Raw genomic sequence first — 21,654 nt, forward strand, 5'->3', positions numbered from 1 at the left:
CCTAAGCAAGAAGATGAAAATTGTACCCCCAACGTCATATGACGACGCCTATAATAGGGCGATGGACCTCGAGAGCGAACACAAAACGTCAAAGAAGAAGAAAAGTAATAAATACTCATCCGACGATGATGAAGACTCTGACGGGAAAAGCAGCAGCGGTGGCGAATCAAGCAAAAAGGTGCACGCGCTCCAAAAGGACATGGAACGAATGCTGAAAGAATTCAAAGCCATGAAGGGAGTACAAGTAAGACTGAAGAAAACGACATGTGGTGTACGAACTGTAGGAGTGACGGACACACCAAGGGGTCCTGCCCCAAGAAGGCTTTCTACGACATTTAGAGATGCCACCAGGGGAGCGAAGGAAGCTCGTACTAAGGAGTAGGACGTTTCAACTCATTAATGGCCTTTTGTATAAAATGGGACCTGACCAGGTTCTACGGTGATGTATCTTGGAGGAAGAAATTCAAGGTGTTTTATGGGAAGCACATGAAGGCCTGGCAGGAGGGCACATGGGGCCCGACACCACGGCCAGGAAAGTTCTATTGGCAGGGCTATGGTGGCCGACACTGCACAATGACGCCCGGGAGTGGGTGACGAGTTGTGACACGTGCCAGCGGGCAGGGAGGCCGCTGAAGAGGGATTTTATGCCCCTCAACCCGTCCAATGCCCAGGAACTGTTTGAAGTTTGAACGATGGGGGTTGGATTTCATTGAACCTTTGAATTCAAAGCCATGAAGGGGAGTACAAGTAAGAGTGAAGAAAACGACATGTGGTGTACGAACTGTAGGAGTGACGGACACACCAAGGGGTCCTGCCCCAAGAAGGCTATCTGCGACATTTGTCAGATTGCCGGACATTTGACAGAGGAATGTCCCTACAATATGAAAACCAGGAGCCAACAAGTTCTCTTCACGCAAGAGCAGCCGACCGCCGAAACTTCGCAAACCGCCAACAATAATGCATCATCTAGCGGATACCGGAACAACCGGCGAGGGGGGAAGACCAATAATAACAATAATAATAGGGGCCGAATCCAATATGATGCAAAGGGACGACCAATGATCCAGTGTCGAGCCTGCAATCAATGGGGCCACTTTGCCAGGGAATGCACCTCGGAAGAAACTCCACAAAAACTGTGCAAATGGTGTGGGCCTGGAGACCACAATGATGGAACTTGCCCAAAGTCGGGAGTGAACCTACTCAACATTGACAGGACAGAGGAACGGGTATTCGCAATCACATGGTCACAGGCAAAGAAGGCCACATACTCGGACCCCGCACGGAGAAGCAATGGGCGCTGGAGGCGAAGGCTGAAGTGGCGATGGAAATGTTGGCACAAGGGAACACTCAGGAAGTGGCAAGTACTTCCCGCTCTGAGGCTGAGGAAAATATCTTGAATCAAATGCTGCAGATTGAAGTACCTGTGAAGATGAAGGACCTCCTGGAAACGATGCCGCAATTACGTACGGCACTCCTACGTATGGTGCAAGTAGCCCCACAGAGTCGGGTGACCCGGAATACGGATGTTCCTGGCGGAACACCAACAGACCCATTGGTGCTAACACTATACAGTGGTTGACACCCGACGGTGGTAGAAATGGGAATACTTGGCACCATTTTGACTGACACCATTGTCGACGGCGGGTCGGGAGTGAATGTGCTTCCGGAAGAAACCTGGAAGAAGCTTGGCAAGCCGACACTATGGCCATCAACCTTCAACTTACTGGGAGCGGATCAACATGGTATCAAACCTCTTGAAACAATCATGGCGAAACAAGTGACCATCGGGACACAACCATTTGTCCTTGACTTCGTGGTGATTCCACTCGCCAAGAAAGGATACAACGCCATTCTTGGCAGAGGGTGGTTGGTGGCAGCCAGAGCGAATCACAACTGGAAGCGTAACACGCTGTCATTGGAGAAAGTCGGGCGAAAATTTATTATTGACCTGAAAACACAACTCGTGAGTGAAGAACTTGCGTCAGAATCGAAATCAGACAGCAAGGGCGGAGTTGACGAAGGAAAGTACGAAAGGGAACCGGATGAGGAAGGCGTCCTGGGAATCCAAGGATGTTCGGAAGATGAGACCGATTCCCTTAATGGGCTCTTCCATTGGCAAATGGAAGACTACAAGCTGTTGTATGGGTGCAACATGTTGGAGGTTGACGAGGAGTTGAACGAAAATGAATTTCCGCCAGCGTACGGGGAATACACAGAAGGGGATGCTCCTGTCAACGAAACACCAACACATAGGTTTGACATGACGAAACCAATCCGGTACGAAGAGTCTGTAAAACCTACAAACCTCGGCACGGAAGCAGAGCCAAGGAATATCCTGGTTGACGACGACTGGAATCCAATCTTGAAAGTCGTCGCGTTTAAAATATTCATGGAATACAAGGATATATTCGCCTGGACGTACAAGGACCTCAAAGGGGTGCCGCCAGAACTGTGCGTACACCAAATTTCACTCGTACCCGTACAGAAGAGGCCGTACAGAATGAATAAAAACTATGCTGCGAGAGTGAATGATGAAATCGAGCGTATGCTCGAAGCCGGGATTATTTTCAAAGTGCAGACCAGCGAGTGGGTATCGCCCATAGTGATATCCCTTAAAAAGGAGGCAAACCAGATCCGAATCTGCGTGGATTTCAGATGCCTTAACGCAGTCACCATAAAGGACCTGTTTCCAATACCATTTATGGATAGCATCTTGGAGGAAGTGGCCGGTCATGAAATTTATTCATTTATGGATTTTATGGATGGATTTTTTGGGTATAACCAAATATCCATTGCCGAAGAGGACAAATTAAAAACAACCTTCATAGTGGAAGATGGTGTGTACGTGTATAACCGAATGCCATTCGGGTTATGCAACGCGCCAGCGACATTCCAACGGATAATCCTTCACATATTTGACAAGATGTCAGTAGGAAACTTCAGGGCGTTCCTTGACGACTGGTCCATCTACAGTAACCAAGATGCACATCTGGCCGCACTTAGCGAATGCATGGAGAGATGTAGGCGAGCCCGCCTAGCACTCAATCCCAAAAAATGCAGATTCATGGTGCCTCAAGGGAAGCTGTTAGGACACAGTGTGTAAGGCTAGACTCAAGACTGACCCGGACAAGATTCGGGTGATAGTGGAAATGGAGGCACCGGCAGATGTCACGGGAGTCAAATCCTTCCTAGGACACATAGGGTATTACAGGCAGTTTATCAAAAAAATTGCTCAAGTATCCTACCCTCTGGACAAGCTGACAAGGAGAGGTGAACAGTACGCATGGGGGACGGCTCAGGAAGAGGCCTTCCAAGAAATGAAGTCACGGTTGGTAGGTGCGCCAATCCTAACATATCCGAATTGGGACAAAGAGTTCCATGTACACGTCGACGCATCAAATTTTGCCATAGGGGCCACACTGGCGTAGGTTGGCGATCACGGGCTAGATCACCCGATATACTTCGCGAGCAAACTCTTGTCAAAAGCGGAAAAAAACTATAGTATGACAGAGAGGGAAGCCCTGGGGATGGTGTACTCTGTCCAAAAGTTTAGACATTACTTACTGGCCACGCCATTCACATTCTATGTGGACCACTAGGTGTTAATGTACCTGGTGAATAAGCCAATCATTCAAGGGCGAATCAGCCGATGGCTATTGCTGCTGCAAGAGTTTACATTTAACATTATTGTACGACTTGGGAAAAGCCATGTGATAGCCGACCAGCTATCTAGAATCAAGTCAGGGGAACCGACGGAAGGAGTAAATGAAGACTTCCCAGACGCCCACTTATTCCGCATTGCCGTCCTTCCTGCCTGGTACACAAGCATCGGGGAATATCTATCGACATCACAATTCCCTAGAGAGATGCCACCAGGGGAGCGAAGGAAGCTCGTACTAAGGAGTAGGACGTTTCAACTCATTAATGGCCTTTTGTATAAAATGGGACCTGACCGGGTCCTACGGCGATGTGTCCTAGAGGAAGAAATTCAAGGTGTTTTACGGGAAGCACATGAAGGCCTGGCAGGAGGGCACATGGGGCCCGACACCACGGCCAGGAAAGTTCTATTGGCAGGGCTATGGTGGCCGACATTGCACAATGACGCCCGGGAGTGGGTGACGAGTTGTGACACGTGCCAACGGGCAGGGAGGCCGCCGAAGAGGGATTTTATGCCCCTCAACCCGTCCAATGCCCAGGAACTGTTTGAAAGATGGGGGTTGGATTTCATCGGACCTTTGAAGGCAAGTCAAGCCCGACGGTGCAGATAGATCGTGATGGCCACAGAATACTTGACCAAGTGGGTCGAGGCACGGGCTCTACCAGACAATTCGGCCGTCAGTACGGCAAGGTTTATCTATGAGCAAATCATTACACGGTACGAGATTCCAATCCAATTGACGAGTGACCGGGGAGGACATTTTGTCAATCACATAATCCGGTTGCTCACGACGGAGTTCAAGATATTCCACTCTTTATCAAGCCCCTACTATCCTTGGGCGAACGGGCAAGCCGAGGCGACAAACAAAATAATCGTCTCTGTAATTTACAAGTCTTGCGGAGTGGAGAAGGAAGATTGGGAGGAACGCTTACTGTCGATACTGTGGGCGTACCAGACAACGTATAAGGTCACCACAGGACAGACCCCCTTCCAGTTAATGTTCGGGCAGGAGGCGGTGGTGCCAGTGGAATTCATGGTGCTAAGTCTTTGGGTCGCCATTGACAACAGACTAGGCGACATGGAGAGTCTCCGAGAGCGGTTGTACGCCTTGAACAAATTGGATGAGCGATGAATGATGGCTCAGTAGGCGACAGAGACGGCACAGCAGAGGCGGAAAACGTGGCACAACAAACACCTGCGAAGAATGCAATTTACTCCCAGACAACTTGTGCTGAAGTTTAACGGACGCAATGAAATAAAGCCTAGCAAGTTCAAGGTAAAGTGGTTGAGTCCATTTAAGGTTCGTGAAGTCGGCGCGAACAGAGCCATTAAACTGTGGATGCTCGACGGCAAGGAAAGAACCGAGGCAGTCAATGGCTCAAAATTGAAGGTGTACCGGGAACGACGGGAACGCCCAAACCGTGAAAATTGAAAAACGAAAATAAAAAATAAAAATAAAATTGACTTCTCCGATGCCTTCGCCCAACTCAAAAGTGTATTGTAGCTCAAAAATAAACTGGGGGTCTGGGGCAGCGCCCCTCGCGGGGTCCGAGGGCAACACCCCAAGTGCGCTCCCTGTCGTAGTACAGGGCGGGGTCGATGGGCAGCGCCCCTGCCGCCAACACCAATTTACCATCTTCAGAACCACACGGAAGTCCTGGCGCACACCATTTTTGTGATATTTCTTTTACAAGCAATCATTGCCAGATCGACACAAATCACTGCCAGATCGACGGAAATCATTGCCAGATCAACGGAAATCGTTGCCAGATTGACGAGAAGCATTGCCAAGTACAGAATGTTACACATTAGTACGACCATATTAGTACGGATAGATTAGTGCCAGATCGACGCAAATCACTGCCAGATCGACAGAAATCATTGCCAGATTGACGAGAAGCATTGCCAAGTACAGAATGTTACACATTAGTACGACCATATTAGTACAGATAGATTAGTACGGACAAAGACATTCGTACGACATTTTAGTATGTGGTAATTCCGTACAAACCCGTACGGACAAAGGCGTCAAACGAACTACACAAATCCGTACGGCCACAAACCTAGACATTTTTCGTACGGAACAATTCCGTAGGGATGTGTTGTGACATCTTCACACATCGCCCCATTGCAAATGGGGACCCCCACTTTTCACTTTTTAGAGTGGGCAATTTTGCGTTTCCCATGCCCGGGTCTCGGAGTTTTGATCATGCCTAGTGCCATCTAGGGTTTTTGAAGTGTTAGGATCAAGTTGCAAAAGATGATATTTTTAATGATCCTAAGTTTTGTCAAGTGTAGACATATTGAGCGTTAACGTGTTTTTAAACACGCACATCAGTGATTTTAAAGTGCCAAGATATTCACAGACCTTTTGGAGTTGTTTTCTCGCTCCTAAGGTATTATTTAAGTTGGTTTCACACTTTATTCCAATATTTTCCTAACATTTCGCTCATATTTTTGGAAAATTAGTATAAGTCCAGTCAAATTTAAAGTCGCTGAGTGATTTTGAGTGGTTAAAATGATAAAATCCTAAGGGAAATTCATATTCCAAGGGTTAAAGGGTCAAAATCCATGCTAGAGGTGTTTTTCCCCTCACATTCCATACTACCCAACCCATTCCCCCACTCAAAATCCATACTACACATGGGTTTCCCCTGGAATCCATACTGGCCACTAATTCCCCCCATTGTTTATCCACACCTAGGTCGAATTTCCTCTGGAAGTGCTAAAATTTGGCCAAGTGTCAGGATTTATCCAGACTACCATCGAATTTCCCCTGGGAGTGCGGACTGGAAGTGCGGACTGGAGTGCAAGGATAATTCCATGCCTGGATCGATTTTCCACCAGGATTTTTGTGACAACTAAGTGAGGATTTTTGTCTGGATTTTCATCCAGACAGAGGTCGATTTTCCCCTATGCATTTTTGGAAGGATTTTTGTCTGGATTTTCATCCAGACAGGGATAGATTTTCCACTGGGAATATTTTTGAAGAGTTTTGAGTCCAGATTTTCATCCAGACTGAGGTCGAATTTCCACCAGGGAGGTATTTTTCCAAGTTAAGCGAGTTTTGAGTGTGGATTTTTGTCCACACACACATCGAATTTCCCCTGGAGGTGATTTTTGCAAAATGAGTGCATTTTTGTCTGGATTTTTGTCCAAACTCACATTGAATTTCCCCTAGGAGGTTTTTTGTGTGCATTTTGATGAAATTGAGAATGGATTTTTATCCAAGCATGGGTCGAATTTCCCTTATGGGGCAAATTTTGACACTTAAGTGATTTTTGAAGGGATTTCTCAATCCCAACTGATAGCGATTTTCCCCTTGGAGGCTTTATTTTGGATTTAAATTGCAATATTTTAATAAATAAGCCCCATTTTAATTGCTTTTAAATAATTATTAATGATTATTTAAAATTTAAAAGCAAATTTAATAATTTGCAATAATTATTAAATGTTTGAACCTTTTAGAAGCAAGTTAGGGTTTCACCAAGCAAGTATTTATACAAGTGTTTTATCCCACATTGCTTGTGTGGTGAAAATGAGAGGTGAAAGCAAGTATATGAGAGGAGACTTAGCATTATTTTATTATTATTTCTGCCAGGTGTCTCCATGAAAGGTGATTTTTCTCCCTTATTGGGGAATTTTGGCAAAGTACTCAAGTGAAGTGTTGGGTTGAGGATTTTTTCTAGCTTGGCTGTTCTAACCTCCATTGTTGCAGATCAGAGCTGCCATGGAAGACATTTTCGGAATTTTGGATTGGTGCCATAGCTGGGAAAATTTCAATTTTTATTTGGGAGTGCTTTGTGTCGTTGTTTGGGGTGATTTTCTTCATGCTTGGTGGCTACCATTATTTTCAGACCTTGCTGGGAGTGATATGACCTCCATTGTTGGCTGGGAACACATTTTCAGAATTATTCTTCATTGCCCAGCTCATCCACACTAAGGCGATTTTGGTTAAGGGTTGTTTGGAGGAGTTTTCAGTGCATTTTCAAGGGCTGCCATTGTTGTTACAGTCTGAAACTCCATAGTTGCAGGTTGTCTTCAGAGTGATTTTCATTTCCAGCCACTTGCCAACTTGGAAAATTTCACTTGGGCGTCATTTCTTATGAGTTTTTTTGGGCATTTGGTGGAGCTTCCATTGCTGATCTAAGTTTGAAACTCCATTTTCAGATTTGTCTTCAGACTTAGATATTTTTTACCAGCCCTTTGATTATGCCCAAATTTGACAAACTTCCCTTTTGGAAGGTGAAATCCATCAAATACAGGTGTTTCCTATGACTGCGACAAGTTTAAATGACTGATTTATTGAAGTTGCAGGTTGTCTTCCGACATTGGGCAGCCATTGTTGGACCTTGGAAGGGTGTCTTCAGACTTTATGAACTAAAAATCAGACTTTTCCACACCCTTTTCCAAGCATTTTCAGAATTGTGGTATACTTCCGGGCACCATTTTTGACATTTTTCTGAGTATACCAGGTTGTCTTCAGACTGAAACTTCATTTCCAGCCATATAGATGTGCCCAAATGTGACCATTTCTGAGTTTTGAAGGTCAAAATAATTCAAATGCAAGCATGTGACATGGCTGTGACCACTTCCAGCCATTGATATTCATCATTTTCAGAGTGTCTTCAGACTTTTTGGAGCCATTTTCAGACTTTCACAGGGTGTATTCAGACGTTAGAATCAGAAAGTCAGACTTCAATACACCATTTTTTGAGTATTTTCAGACATTGGAGGGCGTATTCAGACTTTGTCCTCAGAAAATCAGACTTTTATTACAACTTTTATATCGAAAATCAGTCACTTTCCGAGTGTTTTTAGGCCTCCAAGTGATATTTCCAGACCTGGACATTCATTTTTGGGCTCCAAACACTTGATTTTCTGAGTTTACATGGGTGTCTTCAAATTTAGCAATTATGATCAGACTTATCCTAAGTCTGAAAATCGGTTTTTCTTAAGGAAAATCTTCCAGACTTTAATCCGAACCTTCATATTTTCCAGAATTGGTGTTACAATTTTCTAAGATTACCTAACATGCTGGGACAAAATGTCAGGAACAAAGTCCTGATGGTGTCCGGATTTCCACTGCATGAAATGGTGATCCAGTCAACACAAGATTTTCAAAGACAGTGAGTCTGGATGAGGATCGGATTTCCACTGCAGGGCGGAATTAGAAAGGAAGGAAGTTGTCCAGATAGGCATCAAATTTCCACCAAGTGAAGAATGGACAAGGATAATGCGGATGGTTTTGAGGAATGATCAATCCATATGCAGATGAATTTCCCACCAAGGTTGAAGTTAAGTTCATCATACTAGTGTTTGATTCAATGCTTATTTGTTTTGCAGGACTGTTACGAGGAAAGGAAGCATGATCAAGGCTTGAAGTGAAGGAGGATGCACGCAATGCGGATAAGGAAGATCAATACTTCAAAGATTGGATGGAGATTTCCGGACAGAGATTCCAGAAGGTGAAGATGAGGACTAAATCAATCATGAAGAAGACTTCACCTTGATGATGAATAAATGAATGAAGGTGAGTTCGAGACATGAGCACAAGGGATTTCATATCAAGAAATCCGGAACTACATCAAGTTATTCCAATGTCAAAGTGCGTCAAGGAAGGATTTCAGGATTCCAAGATTGGGAAATTTTCCAAACATAAGGAGGGAACAGTTCATGGAATTCCTTAACATAAGGATGGAATGCAAAGTATCATAAAGGATTCCAAACATTGTGAAGATGAAGAATGTACAAGGCAAATTGAATAAGTGTGCAACGTAAGCTGAGGTGGCATCCTAGTCACAATCCGTTCAATCAAAGGGTGCCAAGTCAACATTCATTCAAGGAGGGAATAGGTGACACATGGCACTACATCAAATATAATTTATCTTACCTACCCTCGTTTCTTATTGGCCAATGTAATGGTGGTTGTACAAACCCTAATTAGGGTTTTATCTTGTAATCTTGGCTGTTGATCTTAGATCAATCTGGACCATCCATTTTGTAAGAGGCTCTATATATGCCCCTTTGTCTCTCATTTGTAAGGGAGAGTTTTTGTAGAATTGTTGGTATATGCTACAGCTATTTGAATCCTAATCATTGTTCAATTGTTGGTGATTTTTCTCTTCAAATGTTGTATTTGCATTCATGGTTCTCAATTCCTCCAAGTTAGATTAGAATTTAGATTAGAATTTATTTCCATGTATGTTAGGTTGAGTGAAAGATTTGTTGAATTTATTTGTGTGGAATCCTTAATCCATACCACTAGCCTCTTTCCGCTGGTAAGTGCGCCTTGTGTGGTCAACTAGAGTTTGAGTAAGCATAACTTCAACTATTATGCGTCCGATGACAAGCATCAACTTGGACGGTGTCTACATTTGATGGTAATAGTCTGAAAATCATTAAGTATACCTTAGATGATTGCACTAAGCTTGTGTCAATACCTGATTGTGAGACCTTGCCTGGTTTGATTCCACTAAATCCATTCATCATTTCCTACATTCCTAGTTTTAGAATAGATTTCCTGAACCCTATTCTTTTTCCCCCTTTTTTAGAAAGAAGTAAATCCAGAGCCTTATTGATAAATCTTAAGTTGTCAGCACACCTATTCCGCATCATTCATGATAATCCAAACATTTGCGTAAGTCCCCAAAGTGAAACACAGCAATTCACATCAACCACTGAACTTACCCACTCGTCAAGACCTGACATGTAGAAACCTTGGAATCATTTTAGTTGATCTCATTCTTAGCATCTGAAGTGATTTTGTTCAAGAGAGGGTAAATTACTTTGGTAATTTATTCTGTATTGTTATGTGCATAAAAAACACATCAACAGGACGCAACTCCAGAAAAGAGGAAAGACAATCCCGAACGGTCATTGGTGTATGAAAAAGACCGTACGATTCATTGGTACAGGAAAAAAAAGGGAATCGTACGATGGCGAATTAATCCATGGGAAAGAGAAAAGTCCGTAGGGTTTTGAATTGACGATGTTTTGATCTACAGGCCCATATTCCGTACACCATTGCATCAAGGAAAGAGGTCGAAACTGCCACGCCGTACACACTACGGCAGCCGTACCACCATACCGTACCACCGTAACAGAATTGGCTATACGCATACCCCAGGAAACAAAATTCAGTTGATGGAGCAGGCAACTAGAAAGTTGAAGAAATTAGATTGGCAAAGGAGGCTACAGGAAACTCAGAGAGGACAACACGGAAAGGATTCGATGGATGATCAGCAGGATGCGAGCCGGGGGAAGGCCGTGGTGCAGGTTGCACGCACGCACAAAGTCACGTCGAACACTGTGACATTTGAGGGACTAGCTGGCAGTACGTGCAGACAATGGTGGGAAATGGCCCTAACCCCAGCTGACATTGAGGTCAAAGTAGCCCTTGCCAAAGCACGTGTCCATGACGCAGTACAAATGCCCATCTTTTCTATTAAGGAATTTGAACCATGCTTGCGCACTATGATCAAAACCTATGATCCAGAGTTGCGTACGTCGTCATTTAAGTTTCAGCATACAAATATCATAGTTTCTTTCAATCCGGATGATTTCGAGAGGGTTTTTGGCATTCCGGATAAAGGGAGAAAGATTGACAAAAATACAACAAAGATGTCCCAAGAATGGAAAATGCAACTGTTAAAAGAAATGTGTTGGGATGACTTGACGACAGCCAACTGGGCAAGGATTCTCGCACCGCAGGCAGAGGGTTAAAGAAAACATTACTGAAACCTGGCATCTGGCAGTGCTTGCTCGATTTGATGCAGAGTCGATTAACTGGCGCAAGTAGGGCGTCGGATGCAGCGGTACCTATGATTGCACTGATGCAGGGCCTGAAGAAAGGTACGGTATATGATTGGGCGAGTTTGTTGTTAGATAGAGCTCACGATTTCTTGATGCTGAAGCACAAAGTTTTTTACATGTTGTACCATGCCATCGGGTTGTTTTTGGACTCCATATGAGTACAGGTACGCCAATCTGAGAGGGTGGTGACCACGAGACTGCATTGACTCCTTACAACCAGCTATTTTCGATTGGACAGAGTTGGACGCACTCACGGCTGGTGGAAAGGGTCAGACCAACCAGCTATTTTCCATTGTTCAGCCAGCCTTGGAGAGCCTACGTAAGTTTGCTACTACGGGGGTAGGAGAGGCATTCCAAAGGTGCTTTGAGGCACGAGGATGGCCGACCATAGACCTACCTGAGATGAGAGCAAAGTGGCAGTTTCAAGAGGTGGCCGAAGAGAGTCGCGTGCAGACTTTGGTGAGACAGATTGAGCAGGCTATGCGGGATGGCTATTACCGACTTTGGGAGGCTCAGATCCAGGCAAATAGAGCTGCGGAGCTGGCCGCTCGCATCCCATCGTTGGAGACGGAGTTGGCCCAGTAGCAAGCCCGAGCCAACCGTGCGGAGGAGGTTCTGGACACGGTGCAGAGAGAATTGAGCTCTGTGAGAGTAGCACTAGCGGCTGAGTCAGAGATGAGGACCACAATAGAGACCCGCGTTACCAGCCTTGCGGCAGAGTTGGAGACGAAGCAAAAGGAGCTCATGGAGGCTATATTCAGGGTGAAGCAGTCACGGGAGCACCAGTTGGTGGCCGAGCGGGACCTTGCTTATCGAACTGATCAGGTGATGCGGTTGCGGGCACAGTTGGCTTCAACATCAGCGGCCCCTTCTTCTTCAGGGATGCCCTCTTGCCCTCCCCAGTGATTTGTTGTTTTGGGTTTCAGTTTTGCTTGTACATCATTCCCATTTTGGTTGTTTGTTGTCCGGAGACGACATTTCTTTTTGGGGGGGATGATGTTGTCGGGTAATTAAGCATTAAGGTAAATTGTGTTAGTGTCGGCAGTTAACCCGTCGGTTGTCGGCAATTGGCACTGGGTAACTGACCAGACTCCTTTATATTGTATCTGTTTCCAGTCTTTGGACATGCTATTGTAGTCGAACATATTGCTATCATTGTATGTACTGGCTTACTATGAATCAATAGAATACTTGTGAGTTCCATATATTCTGTGTACTTCTGTCATTTATGCAATGTCTTAACCTGACACCCTACAGGGAAAACAGTAAAGAAGTGTCATTAGTCTTAACAAAGGGAGTTATGGTCGGTTGAGGTATTTGATCTAAATGAAAATGTATTTAAATGCCACCCAAACTCGAATTTGGGGTTGGAGATGGAATAGAGAAGAAGAAAGTCATTGTTTTGAGCATTATTTTTTAGTTTTCCTCATGTTGCAGACTGCTCTTTGAATTTGTACGGATTGTAATCTTCATTTAAGGATCTGAAACCAATTGGAATAGTTAGTAATGTGAATCCTCTTTCATTTCCAAGAGGTCTCATTGAATTCCATCAAGTTTTGTGAAAGTTATAGCAATTTTTGCATTGTTAGGACTGGTTTTTCTTTCATTTTCCAGTTTTACAGTCTGAAAATGTGATTTACAGACCCGCACACATGGGGGAAAGTTAGAACATTGAGTCACCTTTCAAATGCAAGTGGTTTGATCGATTTTCATGAAGAATTGAAGAAGTTATGGCCTTTTTGGTGAAAACTGTCCCGAACCCTACCTAGGGTTACCAGTTTTAGGAAAAACTTCATAACTTGCTTTTCCACCGTTGGATCTTGATGAAAATTGGAGGAACATTGAGTCACCTTTCAAATGCAAGTGGTTTGATCGATTTTCATGAAGAATTGAAGAAGTTATGGCCTTTTTGGTGAAAACTGTCCCGAACCCTACCTAGGGTTACCAGTTTTAGGAAAAACTTCATAACTTGCTTTTCCACCGTTGGATCTTGATGAAAATTGGAGGAAAAGTCTGTCTTAGTGTCATATTCAATCTCACTGAAGCGATTTTCTTAATTATTTGATTTGTGAAAGTTATTGATGACTGTTATCTTCAGATTACAGTATAGCAGTTTGAAACACTCATTCAATGAGGGTTTGATGTTATAATGTTTTGTTCTAGTTTGATCATTGGAAGGATGGAATGTAAAGGCCCTAGATACATTTAATAAGTCTTTATTAGGCCTGTTTTGTGTATGGAAATGACTCGAGTTAGTAATGCATTGCTGTTATGTCTATGCAAAGACAAAGTGCAGTCCATCGTAACGAGGGTTTGTTTTGTTGATGTTTGGTTTGGGCTGTCCAGTTTAGAAAGATGTCTTTGAGGACTGTCAAAAGTAAATAAGAAGGTCTGATCTTTCAAATTTGATTGGAATTGGGCAATGGTAAAGGTATGTGTTTGGCCTAGTGACAAGTGTCTAGGAAAGAGCACCTAGAATGTGTCTAGTTGCATTCAAGAGTCCATCGTGAGTTTTTTGTGTATTTGTTTGGTTCAAAGTCCTTCTCTGCATCAAAAGTTCTCCAATGAAGGTTTGATATGTCAATTATCTATAGCCCAGCCTTGCTAATTTGCATGCATGGATTTCGAGATTGTGATCATCTCAAATCAAAAGATGAGATAGAAATATTTCCTAGTGCTTGAGGCTTTTTTGACATTTTGTTCCTTTGTGTCAACCAATAGAGGATGGATCTTAAATTTGGGGAAAAGGACCTTGCTACTAGGATAAGAATGTTTTGATGGTCAAGCCCTAGTTCCTTGGGCTTGATCTAATGATAGACTCCTTTTTAGTCTTATGGGTTTGGGTCAAGCTTCCATACCACCCCTTCAATTTCGGTGGATGCCTACTTTCAAGGATATGAAAAATCTTGGGAAGATTTTTGAAATTGGATTTGGAGACAAATGGGTTGATAAACTCTACCTTCGCCGAAATCCTAGTGAATCTGGATGTTTCTAAAGAACTTTCCGATGAAACATGGCTACAAGTTGAACATAGAATATCAAAGCAAGTGCTAGATTTTGAGAACATTATTTTTTGCTACAAAAAATGGTTTCAAGTCAGACATATTGCATCTAATTGCAAAGTGCCAAAGCAAAGCTCCTCAAAACCGGCTACATCATGGAAAGGGGTGCTTGTCTTTCCCGTCTTCTTGTGTAATATGTGGCGTCTCCCTCTTCAAAAGAAGGGAAGGCTTGTTCTACTTCACCAAAGTGCCTTCAAAATAGTGGCTCCCTAAACTACAGGGAGATCAAGCTCGTAAGGTCTCGAGTCTCGACCCCTCCTTCATTTGCCTAAATAAACAAATATGGTGCATTCCTCCCTAATCTAAGAGAAAGATTTCATATCAGCTTCTGCATGAGAGTCAAGAAGAAACAATTGTTGAAGTGGCAGATAAAAGTAAGGAAAGTTGGCTACAAATGTGTTAAGAATAAGTAAGGTTAAGACATTGTGTAATATGGTAGAGACTCTTGCATAGAGAATCAAAGAGCTGAAGCAATCTTCGAGGAAGATCCCTACTTCATATAGGATTCAAAAATTTGCTTGGCCCAATGTGTTGTCTCAGGCAGAGTAATGGAGCATTGGAGGTTACATCTCTAACTTAGTTCTACATTCTGTAAAGTATTATTTACTCTCCTCAACTTCTTGAGGATGTGAGGATGATGAGGATGCAAGGATAGACAAAAGTGAGAAACCAAAATCAAATGATTAAAAATCAATTTTGAAACCATGTTGTTCTTAGATCTCATAGCAAATCTGATAAAAGTTTAAATTTCTCTTTTGATCTTGTTTTAGTTTACCTGGTTGGGCATAGCAGGTGTGGAGTTTGTTGTTCCTTTCACTTTTGTGTTGGCGGGGAAGGGGCCCTATTATATATATAGATGGCATATTTGCAGTCCTAATAAATCATTAAAAAGAAGCCAACCACAGTTGCATGCCGGTTTCTCTTGAAACAAAGTTTGAAACCACTGTGTGTGTGTGTATTTAAGATAGCCATCAAATTTAACATAAGGAGTTTTTGTGAACACGCGCCATCACAATCCACCCCTATATATGTATTTAACAATGGCCATCAAATTTAAGATGTTTTTGTGCACACGCCATTACAATCCAGCCCTTCCTTGCTGCCACTGTAGTTATGCATCTCAGCATAACTAGATGGCATATTTGTAGTTCTTATAAATCATTAAAAAGAAGCCAACCACAGATGCAAGAGGGTTCCTTGAAGTATTCCCTTAAAACAGAGTCTAAAAGCAGCCCTAGCCTAGAGAAAACCTAAATCTAAATCTCAAAAGGCTATATAATTTGTTTACTGACAATAAGAAACAACAAATATCTATACTAATTTGACCCATAATCTATATTTACAGAAATTACAGCACCTAATTACAGTAGTTATACTATTAACTAGCAAGAAGAAGCTGCAATCCAGATTTAAGTTCAAATTTTTTTTCTAGGTAAACAAAAAAAAAAGATCAAATAACCAATTGTTAATTATTTATTCACATTTTGCTTTTTAAATCACACATCTGTAAAAAAACAAACCAAACCCAGAAATATTCCAACAACAAATCATTTTTCTTTTTATTTGATTCATACACACACATACGAATTGAAATACATCAAACTGATACCGCTTGCTGGGTGCTGTTGTGTTGTAAAGACACATGCCCCATTGCAAATGGGGACCCCCACTTTTTTGCTTCTTAAGTTAGTCGCTTTTGCTTAGTTGTCTTTAGCTTGGCAATATTTTTTTTATCTTTTAGCTTTTTGAGGAAGGCCAAGATGTCTTGTCAGTCTGGGAGAGAACAGATGATTAACCCTTGAAATGTCTTAAAGTGCAACGTCTTGTCCTTAGGGTGTGATCAAGTCAGGAATTCAAGATTTGAGTTCTAGGTCCATGAATGCCAAGACTGACAATTGAAGGCAAAAGTTGTCAAGGAAAAATAATGGAAATCCAAAATCAAGATGAGGAAAATTACTTGTCAAGGTCAAACAATCCAACCTTGATAGGAGAGAAAAATTGAGAGATTTGTTCTTCACAAGTGGTATGGATTAAAATCATGAAAAATGTAAGAGAGGATGACGAGTTCCAAGCTGGGCGAGGGATCTTATGCTTGAATTTCAAATTGAAATATTTGCACAAACTATTCATGAGTTCTTTCACAAACCTAATGATGCAAGAGCATCCCCAGTCGATGAGCAATCTTACATCAACCAAAAATATATTTGCTTTTCAGTTGTTCTAGTTTTGTGTTGCAGTTTCTATGTTTCTTCCGGAATTTTCCAGTAGTTGTTCCTTTTTCGTTGCGTATCAGATTGTTGGCTTCTAGACTGGTTCTTGCCCCTTGCCCAGGATTTTCAGTTCATTTGGATTCTTTTTTGGCAAGTTATCGCTTCCGGCTTGTCTGTTTCTTGGTTCCCGAAGCAGTTTTGAGCTTAACGGCTAGTTGGAGATTTCTTCTCGTGCGGAGCGATTTCTTGACTTGCAGATCTGTTTGGTACCATGTCCAATGTTCCTCCTTCCTTGGTGGTCCACACTTCATTTGTGTTCTTGGCGGACGAGATCTTCACATTTTGGGGCCGACCTATTTTACACGTTTCATTTTCCTGTTTTGGAGAATGTGATCTTTTGTGGCCGACCCAGATGTGTTCAGGATGATATATATATTGATATAATTGATCTTTAGGAGGGGTGAAGCAGATATAGAAGTAGATAAGAAGAAATGTGATAATTTAGTTTCATGATCTGTAATTTGGAGATCCGGATGATTGTAATCTGGAATGTGTGATGTAATTGGTCCTGCAAGAATGTTTTGATTTCCGGATGTTGCCGGTTGATTTATGATGAATATATGATGTTGTGGATGTCTTTGATTGCATTTTCTATGTTTTGTGTTCGTGCTTCCGTTGTGTTACTCTTGTTGCATGATCCGGACTGTTCTCTTTGAGGGCCCTTCGGACCATAGCTGTGTCACCTAACCTCCACTTGGAAATCCTTATGCAAACCACCCATGAGTTCTTGCACAAACAAAATTTCCACTTGCATTTGGGTGTTGAGTTCTTGCACACTCCAAATCTCAATTATGCCTTTGGGTCATAAGTTCCTGCACAAGTGAATTCTCCGTCAAGGATTTAGGGTCTTGAGTTCTTTCACAATCCAATTTTCCACCAAGTGTAGGGTTGTTCTCTTCTTGCACTAGTCAAATCTCTGCCCTATATTGTGCGTGATGTTCTTTCACGCACTCAATTTCCACCTAAGCAATGGGTATGTAGTGCATTCACACTTGGAATTTCCACCAAGAAGGGGGTTTACATTATTCTTAGACAACTTAGATTTTGCTTGGAAAAGTCCTTCACTCCTCCAAAATCTGATTCAAGGCCGCTTAGCGTGATATTTTTGGGTGTAAAACAAATGAACAATTAGAATTTTGAACCGAAATTGATGAAAAGTTTTGTTCTTGACCACCCAAAATTTCCAAAATTGATGAAAATTATGTTCTTGACCACCCAAAATTTCTGAAATTGATGAAAAGTTTTGTTCTTCACCAACTCGGTGTAATGTCCCTTTTTAGGGTACTTAGTGATTATGGGACAATTACTCACTTTCTTGTACTTATCATAGATCACAACATCTAATTTTTTATTATAAATTAATATAATTAATAGTATAAAGATAAATATACAAATAATGACACTTATCAATGTCACTTGCTCTTTCTAATAGATGAAATGATGTATATGCTAAATGAATGATAGGCCAACAAGCTTCCCTTTCACCAATATTGATGAAGGTTACATGACTGAGCACAATGTTGATCTGATTATGTGATTTATATGCTACTGTGATATGCCAATCTGCAACTAGATGCCAATGCTCTTGAAACCGGTGGGGTGCCTTAATGGCAAACTGCTCTCAAAGAGCAAATCCGAACTGTATATAGAAAAAAGATATAAACTTAATCGATGCCTTATTGGAATGAATTGGATTGTTTTAATATATGACGAGGAAGGGCATCTGAAGGGACATGTCTCGTCTCTTTGAAATTGTTTCCCTTAATCTATCTTTAACCGCATCCTTTCACATATTAACAAATCGGCAATGTGTCCACCTTAATTATTAATCATAACCGTATCTTTTATTGGGTCAAAGACTAATAATTGTTTTGCTGTCTTAAGTTCGATGCTGCCATAATGATTATTATTTCTCTCATATGTTGATGTGCTTGGGATGATTGGTAGTCTATGTTTGACCCGATTGGTCTCTTCCTGCTATGGTCATCTTGAAATTGAAATGCTGATGTTAGATCCGATTACCTATGCTGACTGATTGTGATTTTGCTTACTCAGATTGGATGTAGACATATTACAGAATTCTTGACTTGTCCAGTTGATCATCCTTGATGCAAATCTGTCATCACAGATAATGAATGGTTATATTTATGATCGGCAACACTTCTTGAATATGTACTACCTTCTATTGGTCTTGATGACAATTAAAGGATGATGGTTGGACTATGTTAATCATTATCTCCATTGTCTTTCCTCTATATGACAATATTATAGAGGGGATGCCAATATGGGTTTATATATGATCGATGCATAAGACATCTTCATGAGTTTCTGCGTTAATTATAGTGATCGCTGCTGATAAATCATTATCTAATAAACTTCTTTAATTATTTCCAAGGATGTATATCGACTCTTATTGTCTTTAGGTCTTGAATGGGGACATTACACTCGGATCTTTGAAATTGAGAGAAGAGTGCAGTTCTTGGTATCATATAATATCCCTACGCCTAGAGTGGAACAAGTGAGGACAGTTGACTTGGATAAAAGAAAGACATTTGAAATATTAAAGGTAAAACATGCAAAATGAAGCTAGCGACCTGATAAGGGTGTAGAAATTACAAATTGCAAACAAAATTCTTGCATAGGTCAGCCATCATCATGAATTGTAACTCCAAGTGAAAGGTGCATATATGTATGGATAGCAAGGCTTCATTTCCACAATTCAAAAAACACATTTAAAACAAATTAAGGAGAAGATCCATAATAACAGGTTTATGAGTGGCTTTATGTATTGAAGGCACACCTAAGGAGCAGAGATAAAGTGTGAATTCCAATCAGAATGAAGCAAAACCAGACCTCGAGGCAAGCAGATTAAAGGAGATTTTTCAAGGAAAATCAAGCCCAAGTCCTAAAGGAGGTGAATTCAATCAGATCACAAGGCGAATTTAGTCACAACCAAATGAATTCCAGCAGATATGAGGGTGAATCAGACCTGAAATCATGTATTTCCATACTTGGAACATCATTTCTAGAATTTTCAAGCACAAAAATTCCAAGATTTGAGACATCATTCCATAGGAATCCCAAGTGTTGAGAGTGCATTTCCAGATTTATGGGAAAGGTTTTGTGAAGAAATTCTTGTGAATCATTCATGTTATTTTAGGATAAATCTGTTTCACAACCCATCGAAGAAGGATTGTCATGAAAATTTTGGAGTTCTTTAATTAGGAATGCATGGACTTGAACTCTCATTTTATTATCATTATCTTCTTGCATTTCACTAACATAAGGTTTTTATACATTACCATGATCCAAGGTATTTGCTATCTTTTCAGGTATGATTGCATGGAATAAAGACCGTGAGAAAGGCTTCGACCACATGAAAGAGGACTAGCTTGAGGTGTTCAAGTTCAAAGGAAGCAGATGGAAAGATAATTCAACAATGCAAGGAAAGACAACATTCACACTTGAAGGAAGAATTCAAGAAGATGACAAGGATGAAAAACATAAATCCAAGATCAAGGTGAAGAATTGATGGAAGATCAACATTCAAGATGACATCAAGATGCACAAATACAGGACATTACAACATGAAGGGTATTACAACATGAAGAGCCCTACAATGTGAAGGGCAAGCTCAAATACATCATGAAGGATCCTCAAGATGAAGATGAAGACCAAAATCCAAGGCATCACAAAGGATATCAATGAAGAACATCATGAAGGATTCCAAAGATGAAGAAGAGAATGCCCAAGGAAATTGCAAGGAAGATAGATCCAGAAGAATTAATCAAAGTTAGAAGATGATGCCATTTGGGAATATAAACCATCACGATTAGTCAAAAGGGCTGATTGACATTGAGTATCATAAGATATTGCTTGAAATACAAGGACTTTGTGATGAAGGAGAAACTTTACAAGATAAGCATGTTGAGGTGGCAATTAGTCATCTAACCAATCAAGTTATTCCAAGTCAACATGTCCAAGTTCATCGAATTGGACTCATCAACAAGCAGACATGTGGATGCCTTATCCTTATCTACTCCTTGTAAATTGTGTCATTGGGGCTATCTTAATTATTAGTGGTCCTCTTCCTCAAAAGGATATGTAATCAAAGCTTGTGATTTTCTCATTGGAGGACATTAAATGTAAGGTGGTGGTAGTTGTAACTACCTCACTTTAGGGTTTCATTGAATTATCTTGGCCGTTGATGTAGAATCAATCTCGGCCATTCAGTTGTACTTGAGAGCTCTATATAAGGCTTGCTCTTCTCATTTGAAAAGGTTTAAAGAGGAATGGTTAATAGACTAGGAGCCAGCAGTGGCGGTAGTAGTAGGAGGAGGAGATTAGAAATTGTTGCCAGGATTATGTTGAAATAAATACATGATTTTCATTTAACTAATGGTGGATTTTTGTGCGTTGTTTCAACATTTTGCACGGTTTTTACAGCTCAAAATTTAGTTGAAGGCATTGATTGTAATGGAGAAATGTGAAGATGTTTGATGGAATTCCGATTCATGCCATTTGTAATTTGTTGATTGCAAATTGTAGTGCATGGTTAGTTTGAACCTAATTTAGCACTAGTTTAATTGTGGATGTTCATTTCGATTGTGCCAGTATTGGGTATTTGGATGAATGTTTACAGAATCCTTCATTACCTTTGGAGATTGCATCAATTTTGTGTAGTTGTTTCCTCATGGTGAAGCAAAGCTTGATTTGTGGAATCCATCTATCTAAACACTATCAAGTATCATCATTGTCCTTAGGTATTTAGCTTAGATTTCCCTAACCCTTCATCCTTTTGTCTTTTATTTTCCAAGTCAGTTAAGTATTCCAGTTCAAGCTAAGCATA

The sequence above is a fragment of the Cryptomeria japonica genome, chromosome 2, assembly GCF_030272615.1.
Source record: "Cryptomeria japonica chromosome 2, Sugi_1.0, whole genome shotgun sequence".
Lineage (NCBI taxonomy): Eukaryota > Viridiplantae > Streptophyta > Pinopsida > Cupressales > Cupressaceae > Cryptomeria > Cryptomeria japonica.